The sequence below is a fragment of the Bos grunniens genome, chromosome 13 (assembly GCF_055505025.1).
Source record: "Bos grunniens cultivar Pamir isolate PY7600 chromosome 13, Bosgru_T2T1.0, whole genome shotgun sequence".
Classification (NCBI taxonomy): Eukaryota; Metazoa; Chordata; class Mammalia; order Artiodactyla; family Bovidae; genus Bos; species Bos grunniens.
The window spans coordinates 699419-719856 of NC_141177.1; the positions used below are offsets into that span (position 1 = coordinate 699419).

General features: G+C 41.2%; 1 long non-coding RNA gene across 1 annotated transcript in view; it reads right to left on the reverse strand.

Annotated features, from left to right (window-relative positions):
- Positions 1-14150: 14150 nt before the first annotated feature.
- LOC147359940 (uncharacterized) overlaps positions 14151-20438 on the reverse strand; it is a 99343-nt gene continuing 93055 nt past the window's right edge. The window contains exon 2 of the long non-coding RNA XR_015138548.1: positions 14151-17314. This is a non-coding gene — a long non-coding RNA (uncharacterized LOC147359940). The remainder of the gene's footprint in view (positions 17315-20438) is intronic.

Sequence of the window (20438 nt, forward strand, 5' to 3'; positions counted from 1 at the left end):
ACCCCTACACACTTTTAGAAACACATACACACACACAGAACAATCTGTGTGACCCTGAGTTGGGAAAATTTTTCTTAAATATGATGCCAAAATCATGGTCCATAAAATTTTTTAAAAATTCATTAACTGGACTTCACCAAAATTGAGAAGTCTTGCTCTTTTGCTCTTCAGAAGGCAGAGTTAAGAGCATGAAAAGACAAGTCACTGACTATGGGAAAATATCTGCCAAACAGATCTCCTACAGAACTTTTATGCAGGATACATAATGAATTTTCAAAACCCAACAGTAAGAAAACAATTCAATTAGAAAATGGGTGAAATATTTACCAGACATTTCACTGAAGAAGATGTAAGGATGGCAAAGACACACGTGAAGGCTGCTCGGCATCATAAGTGATTAGAGAAAGCGTGTTAGTCGCTCAGTCGTGTCTGACTCTTTGTGACCCCGTGGACTGTAGCCTGCCAGGCTCCTCTGTCCATGGGAAGAATAATGGAGTGGGTTGCCATTCCCTTCCCCAGGGGCTCTTCCCGACCCAGGGATCAATCCGGCTCTCCTGCACTGCAGGCAGATTCTTTACCAACTGAGCCACCAGGGAAGCCAAATTAAATCCTTGGAGTGAAGCTGCTCCACATGTGAATCAATGGGGGAAAAACTACAGGGTGGAAAACAGATTATTAGTTGCCATGAGCTGGTGGTGGAGGGAAGGCTTGACTACAAAGGAGAAACGTAAAGGAATGTTTTGGATAATGGGAGCATTCTGTGCAGTGGCTGTGGGGCTAGATATGATGCTATGCATTTGGCAAAGCCCATAGAACTGTGCCCCACAGAACAAATCCTACTGTATTCACTTAAAAACAAAATCAGCCACCACAAACAAGGCTGTCACGAAGGGTGATGGTGCACCCTGAGGATGACATGTGACTTCAGATCTCTGCCTCTCAGTTCCAAGAGCTTGGTTCAGTATCTTTTAACTCCTCACCTAAATGGGGCCAGTGGAGACTGAGGTACGTTTCAGGGGGAATAGACAATATATAGGCTGAGAGTCTTAAAAGAGTCCTAGGTCAACTATTTTGCAAATCAATCCAAATCCACTATGGCTATAGATTCTTCATTTTTTTTCCCTCTAGAGCACAAATCTTCACTTTCCTGACCTCTACATTTGTAATAAATTTTGTCTTTATCCCTCAAGTCAAAAATTGTTCTTAGTGGATAATGCATATGCCTGGATACCAGAAGATGACTCTCAAAATATTTTCATAAAATGCACTTTTTAGATCCTGTCCTTTGTCTTATCATTGGGATCCTGATGGAATTTCGTTAGGCAGATGAATATCAACATCTTAACTTTCAGAAACTTAGTATATCTAAGATCATGGCATCCGGTCCCATCATTTCTTGGCAAACAGAAGGAGAAACACTGGAGGCAGTGGCAGACTTTATTTTCCTGGGCTCCAAAATCACTGCAGATGGTGACTGCAGCCATGAAATTAAAAGATGGCTGCTCCTTGGAAGGAAGCTGTGACCAACCTAGACAGCATATTAAACACAGAGACATCACTTTACTGACAAAAGTCCATATAGTCAAAGTTATAATTTTCCAGTAGTCATGCATGGATGTGAGAGTTGGACCATAAAGAAGGCTGAGCACCAAAGAATTGATGCTTTTGAACTGTGGTGTTGGAGAAGACTCTTGCAAGTCCCTTGGACAGCACGGAGATCAAACCAGTAAGTCCTAATGGAAATCAACCCTGAATATTCATTGGAAGGACTGATGCTGACCATGAAGCTCCAATATTTTGACTACCTGATGGAAAGGGCCGACTCATTGGAAAAACCCCTGATGCTGGGAAGGATTGAAGGTAGGACAAGAAGCGGATGACAGAGGACAAGATGGTTAGATTGTATCACAGACTCAGTGGACATGACATTGAGGAAACTTTGTGAGATAGTGCAGGACAGAGGAGCCTGGCATGCTGCAGTCCAAGGGGTCGCAGAGTCCAGCATGACTTAGTAAATGAACAATGACAACAAATAGCTGAAATAAAACATTGTGGACTTAGAATTCTGAAAGTTGTGCCAGTCTCCCTGCGAAACGCCACTTTAGCACCATTTAACAGAGGGATGGATGGCAATCAGAACAATTAGCACACACCTCAGGTCACACCCTTCATGTGTATTCCTGGTAAACCCTGGAAACCAGAGCTAAGGAAGAGGGGGAATGATCCCTCCTTGCTCTTCAAAGGGCTCTACAAGTGGGCATTGTGATACCGACATTTTCTGGATAGTTCACAGAGAAATTCAACAGTTCACAAAGAAAATTCAAATCACATATAAAAATAGTGTCAAGGCTCTCAACTCTAGCTTCGTTCTCCTGATGTTGAGGAAATCCTGAAAACAGCTTCTGGCATGCTTTCATTCCATGCAGTACTCACCAGTATACCTGGCTTCCCCATGCTTAGAAGAAAGAGCCTCCAGCTCTCATATTTTAAGCCAGGTCAAGATGTCACAACACACTGTCCACACACACAGTATGAAGGTGTCCAGGGTCGGCCGTGGCTGTGACCCGCAAGAACGGGATGAAAGCCAGGACAGAGACCAAACAAAATTTCCCTTTGAAGTGAGTGCAGAAGTGCCAGAGGACACAGGCAGCACCCAGCACCTTCTCACTGTACCCAGTCTACCGGGGATACCACCTCCCAGGGCTTTCTCTGGCCGACAGTCCCTGAATGAACAATGAGGACTTTAACGTTAGGTATTTTCCTCCTGTCCCTGTCACAGATTCAGTTCAGCAGAAACATAGCAGGTGATACCGTCCAAAGCGAGACTTGGCAGTGGTACACAGACTTTCTTTGTAGCTTGTTGTCCAGTAAAATGATTTAGAGGAAAAAGGGAAAATAAGGTGATTTGTAGTTTAGAGAAACCAAATAGTAAATTAGTATCTTTTCAGAGGGATATAGGAGGAAAGCGACTAGAAAAGAAGGCAGCAGCGTGGCTTCTGAATCCTGTGTCCTTGACTTACACCATGAACTTGGATGGGTACAAGGAGCTGCCATCACCATGCAAGAATCGCCTTGCTTACTTTACCTTTAGTGCATGTGACATTTTTCTCCACAATAAATCAAAGGATTATAACATTGTATGTCTGCATCAGCTTTCATCTCTGGATTATAAAATGATTTGCAAATAGATGCCTCTCATCTTCAAGATTTCCATGAGAGACAGGAAGGAAATAAAGAACTTAATCAGATAATTGATATTTATAGAACACCTACTCTTTGCTCTGTATACTCTGCATCATCTCATTTAATCTCCATCACGAATCGCTATGGCAAATATTCTAAACCCCACTTTACAAACAAGAAAGTTGAGATTCAAAGAGATTAAATAATATATTCCACATAACATATCTTTCTCCAATGCCCACAGCTAACCTTCATCTCAGGACAGAGAAAATGTTATTACATATCTGCCCCAAATCATAGAGGGGACCCTCTGTAAGTAGATGACCTTCCTGACTTCAAGTAAATGTTTCCGCACTAGTTTCTTATGTTATCGTGGCTTTTAGAATAATCAAGAATGTAGGATCCGTGGTCAAAGCCCTTGATTTGGACCTTAGTCAACTTGATAAATGCTTCCTGAGCTTCAGTTTCCTTACAGATAGTGTAGCATAACAAATCTATAGAATTTGCTTTATAGATCCACTGTAAATATCAAATGATACATAGTGTGTGTCTGTCTGTCCATCTGTCTATCTGTCTACAGGTCTCCCAGGTGGTACTGGTGTTACTGAACCCACCTGCCAACGCAGGAGGCATACGAAACATTGGTTTGATCCCTGGATCAGGAAGCTCCCCTGGAGAAGGAAATGGCAACCACTCCAGTATTCTTGCCTGGAGAATCCCATGGACGGAGGAGCCTGGTGGGCTACAGTTCACAGGATCTCAAAGAGTCGGGTACGACTGAGCGACTTCACGTGCATATATATAGTGAGCAGGACTCTGCCTGGCCTCTATTAGTACTAAATCCTCTGTAAAGGTTGGGCAATGATATCATCATAACAAAGACATTTGAAAAGTATAATGAAACATGTGGCCATGCATTCACTGACTTCTATGTATGGCATAAAATTGTATTTGATTGCTGACAAAAAGAATATGGTTATTTGGCTTATTTCCTGTTCATTATGACTCAGATTTAGCGCTCAGACAGGTGTGCATTTGATGAAGTTTGGAATTTGGCAATCTTTCCTTCTTTAAAAAGAAATACAAAGATAGAAGAATAAAATTACAACAAATATTTATAAATTAGTCCTTTATTTGATAAATACTTCTTGGAAAATTACTTTGCCAAAAGTCAGAAAGCAAAAACAAAACAAAGAGAGAAAAACAGTGGTTATAGTGAAGAAAAAATTACCAAGGAGTGACGTGACTATTTAAGAAGACATGCTTTCAGGACTTAAGGTATCTTTTGCTTTCTTTTGCCCCCAAATCCATAAAATGTCTGTGGTTGACTTTCCCATGCCATTATGTAGTTGGTGTAGGATAAAAAGATAGAACCTCAGCAGAGCACGCAAATTTTTAGAGATCTGGGTTTGAGAGCTGAGTTACAGCAATGCTGTGAATTATTAACTGAGAAATCACAAAATTTACCTGCAGTCCAGGGGCTGTTCATTCCTTTTGTTCACAAATCCTCATTTTATTCTGATCCAAAAGCCCAGTGTTATCTGGCCTTTGCCTGTGTCACTAACCGTACCCTGTACTACAGGCACTCATGGAATTAGTCAGACTTAGGCTGTGCTGCTTTAAGGAGCAAATCCATCATCTCAGTGGCTTCACACACAGAGGCCTTCCCGTCATACTCTGTTACTTATTCCTCCTTTAATTTAAAGCAGAGCATTTACCACTATCCGATTTTCTCATCCCCTCGCCCCCTTGAAGCACAAGTTCTAAGAGACCAAGGATTTAGCTTATCTCCTTTATCAGTTGGCATTCTAGCACTTAGCCTGGCCCTGGTACGTAGCTGGCAGTTAGTAAATATTTGTTGGGACAAATGAGCAAACCAAAATATATGCAAATTAAAGTCAGTTCATATGTGACCAAAACTTACTTGACCAAACCATCTATCATCATCATCATGTGTGCATGCTCAGTCGTGTCAGCTCTGCAACCCCATGGCCAGTAGCCCACCAGGGCCCTCTTCCCATGGAATTTTCCGGGTAAGAAGAGTGGAGTGGGTTGCCATTTCCTTCTCCAGGGAATCTTTCTAACTCAGGGATCAAACCTGGGTCTCTTGCATTGACAGGCAGATTCTTTACTGTCTGAACTACAAGGGAAACCCCCAAACAATCTAATCCAATCTCCAATCCAACATCAGAATCCTCTATACACTATCCTGGGCACCACATCCCCACTCTACCTGAATACGCCTGGGAAACAGGAAGCTCACCACTCATCGAGGGCAACATGAACGTATTTGCTGAGTGTGCAAGCTGTTCTAAGAATATTTCATTATACTTTTACCATTATAATAGCACTAATGAATATTACTGCTATTATCACTTTTTAAATTTATTTTTAATTAATTTATGTTAATTGGGGGATAATTATTTTGCAACGTTGTGATGGCTTTTCCATACATCAACATGAACCAGCCACAGATACAGACATGCATCCACCCTATCCAAAAACCCATCCCCCTATCCTTCTGTGCCGTCCCAGAGCACAGGCTTTGAAGGCCCTGCTGCATGAATCAAATTTGCACTGGTCATCGAATTTGCAGTTTTACATATGGTAGCAAACACGGTACTGTACATGGCTGCAGCAGACCTGTGTCACCCAGCATGGGGCATAAGCCATCTTGGAGGAGGTCATAACTGGCCCCATCATACAGCCACTGAGCAGAGGAACCACACACTGCAGAACAATTATACCAAAGAAATTCTCACACTGTTAAGAAGTTCTAGGACCCACAGAAGATTTCCCAATCTGGGGATCTGGGAAAGGGACTGAGAATCCCCAGGGAATTTGACTTCGGAGGCCAGTGGGATTAGATTACAGAACTTCCACAGGACTGGGGAAACAGACTCCTGGAGGGCGCAGACAAAACCTTGTCTGCACCAGGACCCAGGAGAAAAGAGGAGTGTGCCGAGGAGAGACTGAGCTGGACTTGCCTGTGAGTGTCCAGGAGTCTCCAGTGGAGGCCTGGGTCAGCACGCCTCAGGCCAAACAATGGGGACGGAACACAGTCCCACCCATCAGCAGAAAACTGGATTAAATATTTACTGAGCACTTTCAGAACAAGACCCAGTTTCCCATACAGTCTATCTCTCCCATCAGGAGGTTTCCATAAGCCCCTTATCCTTATTCATCAGAGGGCAGACAGATTGAAAACCACAATCACAGAAAACTAGCCAATCTAATCACATGCACCACAGCCTTTGTCTAACTCAATGAGACTATGAGTCATGCCGTGTAGGGCCACCCAAGATGGAAGGGTCATGGTGGAGAGTTCTGATAAAACACGGTCCACTGGAGAAGGGAATGGCAGACCACTTCAGTATTCTTGCCTTGAGAACCCCATGAACAGTATGAAAAGGCAAAAAGATAGGACACTGAAAGATGAACTCCCCAAGTCAGTAGGTGCCCAATATGCTGCTGGAGATCAGTGTAGAAATAACTCCAGAAAGAATAAAGAGATGGAGCCCAAGTGAAAATAAGACACAGTTGTGGATATGACTGATAATGGAAGTAAAGTCCGATGTTGGAAGAGAACAATATTGCATAGGAACCTGGAATGTTAGGTTCATGAATTAAGGTAAATTGAAAGTGCTCAAAAAGGAGAAGGCAAGAGTGAACATCGACATTTTAGGAATCAGTGAACTAAAATGGATTGGAATCAGCGAATTTAACTCAGATGACCATTATATCAACATTCAACCAATTCAACACTCAAAAAACTAAGATCATGGCATCTGGTCCCATATCTTCATGGCAAATAGGTGGGGAAACAATGAGAGACTTTATTTTCTTAGGTTCCAAAATCACTGCAGATGGTAAATACAGCCATGAAATTAAAAGATGCTTGCTCCTTGGAAGAAAAGCTATGACAAACCAAGACAGCATATTAAGAAGCAGAGGCATTACTTTGTCAACAAAGGGCCATCTAGTCAAAGCTATAGTTTTTCCATCAGTCATGTAAGGATGTAAGAGTTGGACTATAAAGAAAGCTGAGCACTGAAGAACTGATGCTTTTGAACTGTGGTGGAGAAGACTTTTGAGAGCCCCTTGGACTGCACGGAGATCCAACCAGTCCATCCTAAAGAAATAAGTCCTGAATATTCATTGGAAGGACTGATGGTGAAGTTGAAACTTCAAAACTTTGGCCACCTGATGTGAAGAACTGACTCCTTAGAAAATATCCTGATGCTGGGAAAGATTAAAGGCAGGAGGAAAAGGGATGGCAGAGGAGGAGATGGTTGGATGGCATCACCGACTCAATGAACATGAGTTTGAGTAAGCTCCAGGAGTTGGTGATGGACAGGGAAGCCTGGCATGCTGTAATTTAAGGAGTTGCAAAGAGTCAGACATGAATAAGTGAATAGGTGAATTTAACTCAGATGACCATTATATCTACTAATGTGAGCAAGCATCCCTTAGAAGAAATGGAGTAGCCCTCATAGTCAACAAAAGAGTCCAAAATGCAGTACCTGGGTGCAATCTCAAAAATGACAGAAAGATCTCTGTTCATTTCCAAGGCAAGCCATTCAATATCACAGTAATCCAAGTCTATTCCCCAGCCACTAATGCTGAAGAAGCTGAAGTTTAATGGTTCTGTGTTGACCTACAAGATGTTCTAGAAATAACATCAAAAAAGATACACTTTTCATCATAGGGGACTGGAATGCAAAAGTAGGAAGTCAAGAGATACCTGGAGTAATATGCAATTTGGGCCTTAGAATACAAAATGAAGCAGGGAAAAGACTAACAGAGTTTTCTCAAGAGAATGGACTTGTCATGGCAAACCCCCTCTTCCAACAACATAAGAGACAACTCAAAACATGGACATCACCAGATGGTCAATACTGAAATCAGGTTGATTATATTCTTTGCAGCCAAAGATGGAGAAACACTATACAGTCAGCAAAAACCAGAACGGGAGCTGACTGTGGCTCAGATCATGAACTCCTTATTGCCAAATTCAGACTTAAATTGAAGAAAGTAGGGAAAACCACTAGACCATTCAGATATGACCTAAATCGAATCCCTGATGCTTACACAGTGGAAATAACAAATAGATTCAAGGGATTAGACCTGATAGAGTGCCTGAAGAACTATGGACAGAGGTTTGTGACACTGTACAGGAGGTAGTGATCAAGACCGTCCCCAAGAAAAAGAATGCAAAAAGGAAAAATGGTTGTCTGAGGTGGCTTGACAAGTACCTGAGAAAGAAGAGAAGTGAAAGGCAAAGGAGAAAAGGTAAGTTATACCCATTTGAATGCAGGGTTCCAAAGAAGAGCAAGGAATGATAAGAAAGGATTCCTCAGTGATCAACGCAAAGAAATAGAGGAAAACAACTGTATGGGAAAGACTAGAGATCTCTTCAAGAAAATCAGAGATACCAAGGGAACACTTCATGCAAAGATGGGCTCGATAAAGGACAGAAATGGCATGGACCTAACATAAGCAGAAGATATTAAGAAGAGGTGGCAAGAATACACAGAAGAACTGTACAAAAAAGATCTTCACAACCCAGATAACCACAATGCTGTGATCACTCTCCTTGAGCCAGACATCCTGGAATGTGAAGTCAAGTGGGCCTTAGAAAGCATCACTACAAACAAAGCTAGTGGAGGTGATGGAATTCCAGCTGAGCTACTTCAAGTCCTAAAAGATGATGCTCTGAAAGTGTTGCACTCAGTATGTCAGCAAACTTGGTGGCCACAGGGCAGGAAAAGGTCAGTGTTAATTCCAATCCCAAATAAAGGCAATGCCAAAGAATGCTCAACTACTGAACAATTACACTCATCTCACAAGCTAACAAAGTAATGCTCAAAATTCTCTTAGCTAGCTTCAACAGTACATGAACCAAGAACTTTCAAATATTCAAGCTGGATTTAGAAAAGGCAGAGGAACCAGAGATCAAATTGCCAACATCCATTGGATCACCAAAAAGCAAGAGAGTTTCAGAAAAATACCTATTTCTGCTTTATTTACTATGCCAAAGTCTTTGACTGTGTGGATCACAACAAACTGGAACATTTTTAAAGTGATGGGCATACCAGACCACCTTATCTGTGTCCTGAGAAAGCTTTATGTAGGTCAAGAAGCAACAGATAGAATGGGGCATAGAAAAACGGACTGGTTCCAAATTGGGAAAGAAGTATGTCAAGGCTGTATATTGTCACCCTACTTATTTAACATATATGCAGAGTATATCATGTGTAATGTAAGGCTGGATGAAGCACAAGCTGGAATCAAGATTTCTGGGAGAAATATCAGTAACCTCAGATATGCAGATGACACCACCCTTATGGCAGAAAGTGAAGAAGAACTAAAGAGCTTCTTGATGAAAGTGAAAGAGGAGAATGAAAAAGTTGGTTTAAAGCTCAACATTCAGAAAACTGAAATCATGGCATCCGGTCCCATCACTTCATGGCAAATAGATGGGAAGCAATGGAAATAGTGACAGACTTAATTTTCTAGGGCCATAAAATCACTGCAGATGGTGACTGCAGCCATGAAATTAAGAAGCTTGCTCCTTGGAAGAAAAGCTATGATCAACCTAGACAGCATATTAAAAAGCAGACATTACTTTGCCAACAGAGGTCCATTTAGTCAAAGCTATGGTTTTTCCAGTAGTCATGTATGGATGTGAGAGTTGGATCATGAAGAAAGCTAAGCACTGAAGAATTGATGCTTTTGAACTGTGGTGTTAGAGAAGACTCTTGAGAGCCCCTTGGACAGCAAGGAGTTTAAACCAGTCAATCCTAAATGAAATCAGTCATAAATATTCATTGGAATGACTGATGATGCTGAAGCTGAAACTCCAATACTTTGGCCACATGATGTGAAGAACTGACTCTTTGGAAAAGACTTTGATGCTGGGAAAGATTGAAGGCAGGAGGAGAAGGAGATGACAGAATATGAGATGGTTGGATGGCATCACCTACTTGATGGACATGAGCTTGAGCAGACTCTGGGAGTTGGCGATGGACAGGGAAGCCTGGCGTGCTGTGGTTCATGGGGTCACAAAGAGTCAAACATGACTGAGTGACTGAACTTAACTGAACTGAGTGTACATGCTTCAGCGCTATTCTCTCAAATCAGCCCACCCTCACCTTCTCCCACTGAGACCAGCAGTCTGTTCTTTACATGCCTGTCTCCTTCGCTGCCCTCTGTGTAGTTTCATCAATACCGTCTTTCTAAGTTCTATATACATACGCTAATATACAGTGTTTGTCTTTCTCTTTCTGACTTACTTCACTCTGTATAATAGGCTCCAGGTTCATCCATCTCATTAGAATTAACTCAAATGTGTTCCTTTTTTATAAAAAAGCTATATATATACATATATATATATATGTATATATATATATATATAGAGAGAGAGAGAGCTATAACTATATACATATCTTAACTAAGCTATAGCTACAGCTAGTCAGTCCATTCAGCTTCTCAGTCGTGTCTGACTCTTTGCAACCTCATTGACTGCAGCACGCCAGGCTTCCCTGTCCATCACCAACTCCTGAAGCCTACTCTAATTCATGTCCATTGAGTCGGTGATGCTATCCAACCATCTCATCCTCTGTTGTCCCCTTCTCCTCCTGCCTTCAATCTTTCCCAGCATTAGGGTCTTTTCCAATGAGTCAGTTCTTCGCATCAGGTGGCCAAAGGATTTGAGTTTCATCTTCAGTTATTACTCCTTCCAAAGAATATTTAGGGCTGATTTCCTTTAGGATTGATGTGTTGGATCTCCTTGCAGTCCAAGGGACTCTCAAGCGTCTTCTCCAACACCATAGTTCAAAAGCATCAATTCTTCGGTGTTCAGCTTTCTTTATAGTCCAACTTTCACATCCATATCTGAATACGGGAAAAACCATAGCTTTGACTAGATGGACCTTTGTTGGTAAAGTCTCTGCTTTTTAATATGCTGTCTAGATTGGTCATAACTTTTCTTCCAAGGAGCAAGTATCTTTTAATTTCATGGTTGCATTTACCATCTGCAGTGATTTTGGAGCCCAAATCTCACACTCTAGCAAAGTAATGCTCAAAATTCTCCAAGCCAGGCTTCAGCAGTATGTGAACCATGAACTTCCAGATGTTCAAGCTGGATTTAGAATAGGCAGGGGAACCAGAGATCAGATTGCCAACATCCACTGGATTAGAGAAAAAGCAAGAGAGTTCCAGAAAAACATCTACTTCTCCTTTATTAATTATATCAAAGCCTTTGACTGTGTGGATCACAAGAAACTGTGGAAAATTCTTCAAGAGATGGGAACACCAGACCGCCAGACCTGCGTCCTGAGAAATCTGCATGCAGGTCAAGAAGCAACAGTTAGAACTGGACGTGGAACAACAGACTGGTTCCAAATTGGGAAAGGAGTAGGTCAAGGCTATATATTGTAACCCTGCTTATTTAACTTCTATGCAGAGTACATCATGAAAAATGCTGGGCTGGATGAAGTACAAGCTGGAATCAAGATTGCTGGGAGAAATATCAATAACCTCAGATATGCAGATGATACAACCCTTATGGCAGAAAGTGAAGAAGAACTAAAGAGCCTCTTGATGAAAGTGAAAGAGCAGAGTGAAAAAGTTGGCTTAAAGCTCAACATTCAGAAAACGAAGATCATGGCATCTGGACCCATCACTTCAAGGCAAACAGATGGGGAAACAATGGAAACAGCCATAGTTATAGCTGAGTAATATTCCATTGTGTATATGTACCAAAACATCCTTATCCATTCATCTGCCAATGGAATGATAAGGTTCTTTTATCAATAATATGAAGCCATGATAATGTTGCTTCCATTTCCTAGCTATTGTAAATAGTGTTTCAGTGAATACTGGGGTACATGTGAGAATTTAGAACTAGTGGCTCATAGAAGTTTGGTAATGTGCCCTGGGGTCACACTTAGTGATTCAAATCAAAGCTTACTTTAATCTCAAATTAACCGCTTAACTAAAATGATCTAATGTTTTTCAGAAAGTGACCCATTCAGTTTGGGGATATCTCTGTTAGAAGGACATCTTTTTCTAAACTAAAAATAAATACAGATGATATTACTTAGTATAAACCAAAACATGTCTCCCTATAACTTCTCATCATTCATATTTTTCCCAGTGATTAAAGTCACTCATATTATTGTTCTGGTTTCCATCTGAAAGCCCCAACAAAATTTGAAAACAATCTTCAACACTGTGACTCTATTTCCAGACAATTCTCTATCATGTTTGCCATCTTCCTGAGGTAGAGGAGCTTGTCAACAGCCCTTGGAAACATGGCGTATGGCTGGGAACGGGCTTTCCCCGTGTGCTCTGCCTCCTGCACTGTGTGATGAGCCCTCATCACTGCTGATCTGCACACCATGTTCCAGCTTCACGGCCAGTCTGCAGCCTCAGCTTATTTAGCAAATGTGTCTTACCTAACAAGTTCTATTGAGGTTCATCTAAAATACTACATACTAAGAACAATCAGCTCTTGCATAATGCATTCTTCCAACCTAAATGTTCCCACAGATTTATTTGTATTAAACACTAAGAAGGAATGGAGAATAGAGGTTTACCCACCTTGATGCCTAGGAAGGACCCAACCTCCTACTAAAAGAACAAAGACTATTTGCCAAAATAAATTCCATTACATCACCATGAAAGGAAACATATCTATCCACCTGATGAGTTCTTCTTAGACGCTGATAAGGGTTCCTGCACCCAATTTCAACACATGTGTGTGGGGCTCCCCACTCAACAAGCAAATCTCAGACACCAGCATGGTATATGAGAATTCAACTCTATTCTACACCGTCTACCAAGGACGGGGGGCTTTTTCAGTGACTCAGTGGTGGGCAATCTGCCTGCAAAGCAGGAGACTCTGGTTCGATCCCTGGGTTGGGTAGATCCCCTAGAGAAGGAAATGGCAACCCACTCCAGTATTCTTGCCTAGAGAATCCCAGGCACAGAGGAGTCTGGTGGGCTACATACAGTCCATGTGGTCGTGAGGAGTTTGACACCACTGAGTGTGTGTGTGCGTGTACACACACACACACACACCCCAAATGTACATCTATTTTAATCACCAAATATATATTTCTTATAGGTCATAATATCACTGCTGCTAAGTCACTTCAGTCGTGTCCGACTCTGTGCGACCCCATAGATGGCAGCCCACCAGGCTCCCCCGTCCTTGGGATTCTCCAGGCAAGAACACTGGAGTGGGTTGCCATTGCCTTCTCCAATGCATGAAAGTGAAAAGTGAAAGGGAAGTTGCTCAGTCGTGTCCGACCCTCAGCGACCCCATGGACTGCAGCCTTTCAGGCTCCTCCATCCATGGGATTTTCCAGGCAAGAACACTGGAGTGGGGTGCCATTGCCTTCTCCCATAATATCACAGAAGCACACTAAAGTTTCACAGCAGTGAAGATCCAGGGGAATTTTACCCATAACACAGAGGCAGAGGGTTAGGAATACAGTCATCACAGCCTACCTCCCCACAAGTGCCTGCACACACATGCACACAGTCCAGCTTCCTGCAACAACATCAGGGGCAGAGCTGGCACGTGGGCAGTAGGCTGAGGATGCCTGTGTGCAGGAGGGAACTGGGAGGCCACCGGAAGGAAAACCCACCTGGGTTTTTAAGTTGGACCATGGACATAGTAAAGAATCAGCCTGCAGTGCGGGAGACCTGGGTTTGATCCCTGGGATGGGAAGATCCCCTGGAGAACGAAATAGCGACCCACTCCAGTATTTTTGCCTAGAGAATTCCATGGACAGAGAAGCCTGGTGGGCTATAGTCTATGGGATCTCAAAAGAGTCGGACACAACTGAGTGACTAAACAACAATTCCTTTGTTGAGACAGCTCCACAGTGACTTTCAGCAATGACAAAGTCAGAAATTCATATGAACACCTGATTAAATACCAGAAGCAATCCTCATAAAGAAACCAGTTTTCATTCAAAATAACATCTTTAAAAAGATAAACAGTACTTTTAATGACATTCAAGAAGATGCTGTGTAATTAAAACAAGGCAAGATGCTAAGAAATATGGGGCCAAGAATAGGATATTTTGGAAATAAAAAATGCTAGCTAGTTTTTAAATGGAAGTATCAGCAGAGGCAATGCATCACAGTTTGCACCACATATGGCTAAAATAAAAGCATGATAGCAGTTTACTTAATTCTAAATAGAAATGTTGAGAGAACACTAAGATTTAGAGAGATAGAAGATAGATTCAGGACCTCCAATATCCGCATGGTTTCCAAGGGGCAAAAAGCTACTGCAGTAGTCAGCAGACTTGTGCTGTAAAGGGCCAGATGGGAAATATTTCAGGGCTCCACAGAGTAGGCATGAGGTCTCTGTCACAGCAGCTCAAATCTGCCCTTGTAACAGGAGAGTAACAATAAATGACTGGCTGGGTTACAATAAAACTTTATTTAAAAAATCAGGTGGCAGGCCAGATTTGACCTGAGAAATGCAGTTTGCTGATTCTTGAACTATGAAACAGAGAGGAAACAAGAATCAGTAGCAACTTGTGCTGTTGTTTTTAGTTGCTAAATTGTCTGACTCTTTGCAACCTCATGGGCTGTAGCTCACCAGGCTCCTCTGTCCATGGGATTCTCCAGATAAGAACACTAGAGTGGGTTGCCAATGCCTTCTCCAGAGGACCTTCCCAACCCAGGGATCGAACCTGTATCTCCTGCACTGGCAGGCGGATTCTTCACCTCTGAGCCTCCAGGGAAGCCCAGTAGCAACTTAGCATCATGCTAAACACAGGTTTGGATTCAATGGACCTGACTTGAAATTCCAAGTCTATTGTTTCCTTGCTGTGTGATTTCCAACAGGTTCATTTCTCTAAATGGCAATTTCATCATTGGTTAAGTGAAAATCTTGGACAGTGTATAACTAAGAGAAAAGCATGATAACGGATTATATTATTAAAGCAGGAAAATTAAATGGTATAGGAAGAACTTATTGTTTTGGGCACAATAAATAAAAATGCTTAAATTTGAATTTTTGTCATCAACAAATGAACATAATTAATATATAAAACATTATTGAAAGTCAATTAGAGGGCTTCCCTGGTGGCTCAGTGATAAAGAATCCACCAGCCAGTGTAGGAGACACAAGTTCAATCCCTGGTCTGGGGAGATCCCACATGCCATGGAGCCACTAAGCCCTTGCAGCACAACTACTGAGCCTGTGTTCTAGAGCCCAGGAGCTACAACTACTGAGCCCACGGGCCGCAGCGATTGAAACCCAGGCACCCTAGAGGCCCTGCTCCTCAAACAGAGAAGCCACTGCAGAGAGAAGCCAGCACACCAGCATGGACAGCAGCCCCTGCGTGCCACAACAGAGAAGAGCCTGCCCAGCAGTGGAGGCCAGCACAGCCAGGTACTAGAGAAGAGCCTGCACAGCAGTGAAGGCCACCCGCACAGCCAGGTACACAAGTAAAATTGCTTAAAAAATCAATTTGAACATGATAGGTACTCAGACATTTTAAAGGCATTAAAATCAAGGAACTGTCAATTCACAAAGGAAGAAATATACTAAATTCTTAATAGGGTGGAAAAAGGAATTTTACATGGAATGAAAAATATGCATGCATATAAAATAATGATATCCCTGATTTGATAAGAGAAAGAGAGTACAACTTTTTTTCAATTTTCTGTTGTTGAACGTATAAAGAAGTAAGCACTTTAATCTACTTGTAATGGTGCTCAAAACTGGTAACAATTGTAATTGAGGGCAAAATGACTGTTTCATTTCAAAAGGTACAGATATGTGTATACTGTTTGAGCCTCCAATTCCACTTCCAGTAATTATCCTCAGGGAATTACTATGGATGGGGAAGAATTCACCTCAAAGATGTTTCTTACAATTTTCTTGGGAGGCATTGCCAACAACACTGATAAAAAAACTGTAAATACACAACAATAGAGTTTGGTTCGATTAAGCCATACTCAGCAAAACATTGCAGTGATCTTCTAAGATTTACTTTTTAATCTGCGCCTTCCTGCATTTTCTATAGTGAGTAAGAAAACTAGGTTTTATTTCTGAAACATAAATGTCAGAGTTTATGTTAGAATTTTTGGTTGAAAAGGACAAATACGACGCATTCTTTATATAATCAGAAAGGGAATCTAATGCTTTGTTTTACTAAAAAGATGGAGGAGCGGGCTTAATAGCTTCCTTACAAAATGTCATTCTAAAAAAATACCCTGGGCTATAAATCTAACCTTGGTAAATTTTTTAAAATTTGAAATAATTTCAAGCATCTTTTCTGATTACAATGTGGTAAGATTAGATGTCAACTACAGGGGGAAAAAAAAAACAACTATAAAAAACACAAACATACGGAGGCTAAATAACACACTTCTGAATAACCAACAGATCATGGAAGAAATCAAAAAGAAATCAAAATATGCATAGAACCTAATGAAAATGAAAACATAACAACCCCAAACCTATGGGATTCAGGACAAGCCGTGTTAAGAGGGAGGTTCATAGCAACACAAGTCTACCTCAGAAAACAAGAGAAACATCAAATAAACAACCTAACTTTACAGCTAAAGCAACTAGAAAAAGAACAGAAGAAGCCCAAAGTTAGTAGAAGGAAAGAAATCATAAAAATTAGAGCAGAAATAAATGAAAAAGAAATGAAGGAGACTAAAGATCCGTAAAACTAAAAGCTGATTCTTTGAGAAGCTAAATAATATAGACAAACCGGTAGCCAGACCCATCAAGAAAAAATGGAGAAGAATCAAATCAATAAAATTAGAAATGAAAATGGAGAAATCACAACAGACAACACAGGAAATACAAGGATCATAAGAGATTGCTATGAGCAATTACATGCCAATAAAATGGACAACTTCGAAGAAATGGACAAATTCTTAGAAAAGTATAATCTTCCAAAACTCAGTTCAGTTCAGTTCAGTCACTCAGTCGTGTCCAACTCTTTGTGACCCCACGGACTGCAGCACACCAGGCTTCCCTGTCCATCTGTCCATCATCAACTCCCGGAACCTGCTCAAACTCATATCCATTGAGTCGGTGATGCCATCCAGTCATCTCATCCTCTGTCATACCCTTCTCCTCCTGTGAAGAAATAGAAAATCTTAGTACACCCATCACAAGCATGGAAATTGAAGCTGTCATCAAAATCTTCCAACAAACAAAAGCCCAGGACCAGATGGCTTCACAGGTGAATTCTACCAAAAATTTAGAGAACAAGTAACACTTATCCTACTCAAACTCTTCCAGAAAATCACAGAGCAAGGTAAACTCCCAAACTCATTCTATGAGGTCACCATTACCCTAACACCAAACCACACAAGGATGCCATACACACACACACACACACACACAACTACAGGACAATATCACTGATGGACATAGATGCAAAAATCCTTAACAAAATTCTAGCAAACAGGACAAACAACATTTTAAAATGAGCATATATCATGACCAAGCTATCTTTATTCCAGGGATGCAAGGATTCTTCAATATTCACAAATCAAACAATGTGATACACCATATCAACAGACTGAAAGATAAAAAACCATATGATTATCTCAATAGATGCAGAGAAAGCCTTTGACAAAATTCAACATCCATTTATGATATAAAAATAAAAACTCTCTAGAAAGCAGGCATAGAAGGAACATGCCTCAACATAATAAAAGCCATAGATGACAAACCCACAGCAAACATCATCCTCAATGGCAAAACACTGAAAGTGTTTCCTCTAAAATCAGGAACAAGACAAGGGTGCCCACTCCCACCACGACTATTCAACACAGTTTTGGAATCCTAGCCACAGTAATCAGAGAAGAAAAAGAAATAAAAGAGATATTGATTGGAAAAGAAGATTAAAAACTCTCATTGTTTGCAGATGACATGATCCTCTACATAGAAAACTCTAAAGACACCACCAGAAAATTACTACAGCTAATCAATAAATATAGTAAACTTTCAGGATATAAAAGTAATACACAGAAATCCCTTGCATTCCTATATACTAACAATGAAAAAACAGAAAGAGAAATTAAGGAAACAATTTCAATCACCATTGCAACAACAAAAAAATACTTAGGAAAAAGTTTACCTAAAGAAACAAAAGACTTATACATAGAAAACTATCAAACACTTATGAAAGAAATCAAAGAGGACACAAACAGATGGAGAAATATACCACGTATGTGGATTGGAAGAATCAATATACTAAAAGTGAATATACTACCCAAAGAAATCTATAGATTCAGCACAATCCCTATCAAATTGCCAAGAGTATTTTTCACAGAACTAAAACAAATCTTTTCACAATTTGTAAGGAAACACAAAATAACCTGGAATAGCCAAAGCAATCTTGAGAAAGAAGAATGGAACTGGAAGAATCAACCTTCCCGACTTCAGACTATACTACCAAGTTACAATGATCTACACAGCACGGTACTGGCACAAACACAGAAATACAGATCAATGGAACAAAATAGAAAGCCCAGAGATAAATCCACACACCTGTGGACACCTTATGACAAAGGAGGCAAGAATATGCAATGGAGAAAAGATAATCTCTTTAACAAGTGGTGCTGGGAAAACTGGTCAACCACTTGTAAAAGAGTGAAACCAGAACACTTTCTACCACCATACACAAAAATAAGTTCAAAATGGATTAAAGACCTAAATTTAAGACCAGAAAACTTAAAAAACTTATAAAACTCTTAGAGGAAAACATAGGCAAAACACCCTCTGACATAAATCACAGCTCAACATCACTCATTATTAGAGAAATGCATATCAAAACCACAATGAGGTGTCATCTCACACCAGACAGAATGGCTGCCATCAAAAAGTCTACAAACAATAAATGTTCGAGAGGGTGTGGAGAAAAAGGAACCCTCTTACACTGTTTGTGTGAGTGCAAACTAGTACAGCCACTATGGAGAACAATGTGGAGATTCCCTAAAAAACTGGAAATATAACTGCCATATGACCCAGCAATCCCACTGCTGAGCATACACACTGAGGAAACCAGAACTGAAAGAGACACGTGTACCCCAGTGTCCATCTCAGCACTGTTCACAATAGTCAGGACATGGAAGCAACCTAGATGTCCATCAGCAGACGAATGGATGAGAAAGCTGTGGTACATATACATAATGGAGTATGACTCAGCTATAAAAAAGAACACATTTGAGTCAGTTCTAATGAGGTGGATGAAACTGGAGCCTATTATAGAGTGAGGTAAATCAGAAAGAGAACACCAATACAGTGTATTAGTGCACACATATGGAGTTTAGAAAGACAGTAACAAAAGTCCTATATGCAAGACAGCAAAAGGGACGCAGATGTAAAGAACAGACTTTTGGACTCTGTGGGAGAGGGCAAGGGTGGGATGATTTGAGAGAATAGCACTGAAGCGTGTATATTACCATATGTAAAGCAGATGACCAGTGCAAGTTCGATGCATGAAGCAGGGCAGTCAAAGCCAGTGCTCTGGGACAACCCAGAGGGATGGGGTGGGGAGGGACGTGGGAGGGGTTCAGGATGGGGGGACACACGCACCCCTGGGAGATTCATGTTGAGGAATGGCAAAAACCACCGCAAGACGGTAAAGAAATTATTTTCCAGTTAAAATAAATAAATTAATTTTTAAAAGTAGTCTACGCAATACTACTCAGCCATGAAGAGAGTGAAGCAACGGCATTACAGCAGCATGGACAGGCCTAGAGACGATCATACTAAATGACGCAAGTCAGGAAGACGACTGTCGCATGACACCACTTGCGTGTGGAGTCTAAAATGTGACACCAGTCAACTATCTATGAAACAAAAAGACTCGCAGACAGAGAGAACAGCCTCCGTGGTTTCCAACAGGGTGGAGGGGTTGGGGAGGAATGGACTGGGAATTTGGGGTCAGCGGATGCAAACCATTATATCTATGCACAACTGCACCACTTTGCTGTCCACTAGAAACTAACACAGCATTACAAATCCACCACATTTCAATACAATAAGTTTTTAAAAAATAGAGGCATGGTTGGACTCAGGGTCTGTGGCAAAGCTGCCTGGTCCAGTTTCTCTCCCTCTGTTTGCCCCTCCGTCGGCTTTACTTCGCAGCAGAGTGCAAGGCTCAAGTGAACGGAGTGGTCCCAGCCACAAGGCGAACTCATTCAGAGACCTGACTTGTCAACTATCAAGTCAATCCAGTTTAAAATCA